We start from the raw sequence: 6,000 nt of genomic DNA on the forward strand, positions 1-6,000 counted from the left end.
CACCTCAAAACACATTCTGACCAAAGAACGGTAAGGCTGGTGTGGGAGGAAGTCCCAACTTAAAGAAGACGCCCTCGATTCTGGTGGTGAAATAATATAGCAGGAGACCTGAACACTATGGGCGTGGAGAATTGGATGGAGGTTGTTCAAGACAGAAAACAGTGGAGGCATGTTGTCGAGTCGGCTAAAACTCACGAAGGGTTGTAACGCCACGGAGTAAGTAAGTAAGTATGTATATTGAAAAGGCTCTAATAAGGACTATCAGGCTAGAGGGAGAATTACTTAGTGATCTAATATAAACTGAAAAATCCCATTGGTTTATTTAAAATAAAATTTTCTTTTTCAGTGAGTATTTCATGAAAACCATAAGATTTTTTTTATTTCAGCACATAGGCAAACAACTGGTGTGTAATATTCTTTTGAATAATTGTCGTCAAATTCACTGATAAAAAGAGTTCATAGCAATTATTAAAATGAAAAATAAATACTCTCTATCGCGAGCACTCTTTATCGCAAGCGGTCTAACGGCCATTATACGATAATTAAAATCTTTTCTAGTTATAGTATTAATTAAATACAAGCAATTAAAAAATGTTATCAACTCCGGTCTACAGTTCTAACGGATATCTTGCCAGAGGCAAGCAAATAACGGTCGCGAAACTGATTCAAGAAAATTAATGAACTAACTTTTTTACTCAGTTGATAAAAAGACCACTAGTCAGCGGCTCTCAACCTATGGTACATGTACCACTGGTCGTACATAAAGTTGTTGCAACCGACCTTTGCAAAAACCTTTGCATAATGATTTATTGGAAAACAAATCAAAACATTTATAAATGAAACTGGCGAATGTATTTAGTGTCCGCAGTCATATAAACCCAAATAAACAACAGCAATAAGTGAAACATACGTCGGCATAATGTACTGTAAATGTAATTATTAGGAAATGGCTATCATCCCGGTGGACGTATTTTATAAAGTTTTCCAACAGTTAAAAGCTTGGTTACAGATAAAGAAATAAATATTAATTCAGAGGTATTGTTACGTCGTGACGTGTGCTAAATTAAGCAAACAATTTAATGAGCACGTCACAGAAAATTATTCTGAATTCGAATGGATACGCGATCCTTTCCTTGTTCAATGGTCTACCCAGAATTTATTGGCAACTGAACAAAATAAGAAAAACTGACTGATTTTTGGTGTAATTATGAAGTAAAATTAGACTTTGAGCAATGTGACTTTGGTGAATTGATGGGCAAAAAGGAATTTTGATATTCCTTCTCTTGCAAATGGCGCTTTAAAATACTTGTTACCCTTCTCGACAACACACCTATGCCAGAATGGATTTTCCGCAATGCTAAATATTAAGAACTTATACAGCTTAATGAAGAATCTGCCCTTTGACTATATCTGAGTAACACTGAACCAGATATTTATTAGATATTTATATATTAATATAACTTTCTTGCTAATTAGTTTATTTTTCCAACTAGTACATCTATAAACATACATAAAATCTAAAAATATTGCCTAAAAAAATATTACTCTTTTTAAATTTTATTTTTTACATTCCTCAAAATTCCAATATAATTATATTACCTAGTATACTATAGGTATTTCAATTAGATGCTACCAAAAATAATAAAAAAATGGGGGTGTACTTTGTGCGCACGTAAGAAGTTATACTTCTGTAGTAAAACTAATTTTAATGCTTACCACTTTTCAAAAATAAAAAGAATAGGAATGGTCCGGATTTGAACCGAAGACCTCTCGATCTCTAGCCGAGTGCTATACCAACCACGCTACGAAGTATCTGTGTATGTCATCTCGAACATAATGACAATTCAGGGTAACCAACAGACGAAGTGAAATATAAATGTTTTACCAATACTTATCTTACTCCTGAGGAAGACAAATCCAAAGACGCAAAAATTATAATAAATATATTTACTAAAAATACTAATATATTATTTTCACACCTTTTTTTGCACTGATATATTTATACATAACTTGAAAGATTTAGCAACTAACGCCATACTGTTTGTGTGCGCATGCGCCCAGAATAATGAAAATTCACTCCCAATCACGCCTAAAGAAATATAACTTCAAAAAATTGGTGATGCGTGTTTCAAAAAGCAATCTTATCTAGTTATAGTATTAATTATTAAATACAAACTTTGCAAGCCAGTGTCTTGGGACCAATTAATTCTCTATACAAATTTTTCAGCTGATTTCCCTAATGGAGAGGAATCCACAATCGCAACATTCGCAGATGACATTGCAATTCTGGTCAAAAACGGGGATCCCATACTGGCAGATAAAGTATTGCAACATACCATAAATTAAATTGAAAAATGGGCTAAGAAATAGAAGATAAAATCAACGAAGCGAAATCATAACAAGAATATTCCTAAAAAAATGCCTTGGATTACACCTTGACAAGAGGATCTGTAGAAAACACATCTGGATGAAGAGAAAGCAATTTGGAATGACATTCAGAAAACACTACCGGTTATTCGGCCGTAAATCCACTTTATCTTTATGTAACAAAATATTGATGTATAAATAAATCATCCGGACCATCTGAATACACGGAATTGAACTGGAGGACATTGTAGCCGATAGCAACGTTGAAATACTAGAGCGATTTAAATCTTAGGTTCTTCGTGTCATCTCTGACGCACTGTGGGTCATTCAAAATGCAGACATTTACAGGGATTTAGAGGTCGAAATAGTTATGCAAATTATCGTTAAAAGCAGTGATACATATTTTAAAGGACTGTAACATCACCACAAAAAGTTAGCAGTGAATTTATTGAACAAATTGTCGTGTGCATATTGACAATGATATATCGAACTCATCTCCAAGTGCCAACATTGGACCAAGAAACAAATTCGACATAACATCACCAACACCAACACGGCGAACATGAGACTTTATGTGGGTCATTGTATTCTACTCTTCTGCATTCTCTAGGCATACGGTACACTATTAGTAAAAAGGAATGAATATCGGTATAAATGCTTTATTTTCTCATTTCTTTGGTTATAATTCAGGATCTACATTCCAGTCATTGTAAAGCTACTTTATATAAAAAAACTCTCTCTGCTGACAGGCAAGTACAAGATTCTATTAAAAACTTAGCTTGTGGTGTGAACGCTTCTTTCGGTGCTGTCCTAGATTATCCACAGATATTCTTCGGAAGGCGTCAGGTGGAAGTTTGATGTATGGTGGTTGCCTCCTGAGCTATTTAACTGTTCGTCGAACCCATGGGTGACTATCTTGGGAACTGGTACTCTACTATTCACGATGTGGTTACTTTCTGGGGAACATTCTATCCTCTGGGCCAAAACAGACGAGTTAAGGCTAGGGCTACGCCATTCTCCTGGGTGCCTAGAAGAGAAATCAATATGTAGATAACCCGCAGCATAACTTTATGAAGGGTCCCTACCACCCAAGTCAACCAAACCTTAATATTCCCCACCAGCAGCACAGAAAATCTTAGAGGTGACTTCTAAACTAAATAGTAGACCCCAAACGTTTAATTTTGAACACCCCAATTATAAAACACGATTAAATAAATGAATAAAAATAAATTAATTTAATCCCACATATTTCTAAAAAATTAACTTAATAAATTAAGGCCGAAAAACGAAGTAGTTTTCAATCCTAATAATAAATTATTAATATTGAAAATATTAAAATATTACTAAAAGATTTTTAAATTGAAAACTTATTGGTACACTTTCCTGGTGACACCTCCAAGACTTCTACAATTTGCAAGTCAAATGGATGCTGCAGTGTAGACGAGAGGGAAGGAATTCTACACTATGCAATTCACATCCCCCGTCTGCAGCTGGTAAAGTTCCAACGGAAAAATGCACCTAGTTACTCTACGGAGTAATACGACTATAAAATAAAAATGTATACCATTTTTATTCAGTGGCAATGCGAAGGCAAAACAATCTTACTTTTCAATTAGAATACGGAGTGCAGTCCAGTCCCTTAAATCGCGATTTTCGGCTCTTATTGGAGCCTTCATCGGAAGGAACGTAGGCACTGTTCTCCATATTTTAACTGATTCGTATCGAGAGGTTTTCCACCCATTGCAACTGAAGTGATGATAGTAGGTGGCTAGCGCCATCTGGCATTGAAATACGAAGTAGTTTTCAATCCTAATAGTAAATTATTAATATTGAAAATATTAAAATATTACTAAAAGATTTTTAAATTGAAAACTTATTGGTACACTTTCCTGGTCACACCTCCAAGACTTCTACAATTTGCAAGTCAAATGGATGCTGCAGTGTAGACGAGAGGGAAGGAATTCTACACTATGCAATTCACATTCCCCGTCTGCAGCTGGTAAAGTTCCAACGGAAAATGCACCTAGTTTCTCTACGGAGTAATACGACTATAAAATAAAAAGGTATACCATTTTTATTCAGTTGCAATGCGAAGGCAAAACAATCTTACTTTTCAATTAGAATACGGAGTGCAGTCCAGTCCCTTGAATCGCGATTTTCGGCTCTTATTGGAGCCTTCATCGGAAGGAACGTAGGCCCTGTTCTCCATATTTTAACTGATTCGTATCGAGAGGCTTTCCACCCATTGCAACTGAAGTGATGATAGTACGTGGCTAGCGCCATCTGGCATTGAAAGACGAAGTAGTTTTCAATCCTAATAGTAAATTATTAATATTGAAAATATTAAAATATTACTAAAAGATTTTTAAATTGAAAACTTATTGGTACACTTTCCTGATGACACCTCCAAGCAGTGGTGGATGCTGCAGTGTAGACGAGAGGGAAGGAATTCTGCACTATGCAATTCACATCCCCCGTCTGCAGCTGCTAAAGTTCCAACGGAAAAATGCACCTAGTTATTCTACGGGGTAATACGACTATAAAATAAAAACGTATACCATTTTTATTCAGTTGCAATGCGAAAGCAAAACATTCTTACTTTTCAATTAGAATACGGGGTGCAGTCCAGTCCCTTGAATCGCGATTTTCGGCTCTTTTTGGAGCCTTCATCGGAAGGAACGTAGGCACTGTTCTCCATATTTTAACTGATCTCTCGATACGAATCAGTTAAAATATGGAGAACAGTGCCTACGTTCCTTCCGATGAAGGCTCCAATAAGAGCCGAAAATCGCGATTCAAGGGACTGGACTGCACTCCGTATTCTAATTGAAAAGAAAGATTGTTTTGCCTTCGCATTGCAACTGAATAAAAATGGTATACATTTTTATTTTGTAATAAATTAAACTTAAAAATAATTAATATTTAACACAACTGCTGATGCTAATGAGACAGTATTCACGGAAAATAAATAAATAAATACCTCAAAATTATTTTTTTATTGAATGAATCAAATTTACAATACAAATAGTTAAAAATATAAATATATTCTGCAAATTCGAGTTAGTCAATTAATAAAAATATGATCTGAAAACTAAACGATAAAAGCACAAAAACAACTTACCAATTAAATATGTAGTTACTTGATGCTACTACCTATTTGGCGGATATTATAGAAATGAGCCAGAAAGGAACCAGCCTGGTATTTATGAAAGTAAAAGAAATTAACTGAAGGTTAGTATCAGCTGATAAAGAAAGAGACACTCTTATTGAAATTGGCAAAGTTGAACGTTTTAAAATTACAAAAAATTAATGGCTTGATTAATAATTTTGCTTTGGAATAAAATATCTAGAAATAACGACTACTGGAAATAAACGTTTTAAAATGAAAATGACAATAATATTTTCTCAATAAATACTATTCGACATAATGGAAATAACTTTTTTTAATTTAAATCAGGCATCACTAACATAAAATTGAAAATGTACATACAGGGTGGACAAAAATAATATAAATGGACCGACTTATAAATATTTGCTAAAAATGAAAATCAACAGCTACTTGGGAGAACCTCTGAATGCAGAGTCTCTCTCTCTCTCTCCTGTCGTTTCCCCATTACTGAGGATCGTGATTTC

Source organism: Diabrotica virgifera, chromosome 5 (genome assembly GCF_917563875.1).
Source record: "Diabrotica virgifera virgifera chromosome 5, PGI_DIABVI_V3a".
NCBI classification, from domain to species: domain Eukaryota; kingdom Metazoa; phylum Arthropoda; class Insecta; order Coleoptera; family Chrysomelidae; genus Diabrotica; species Diabrotica virgifera.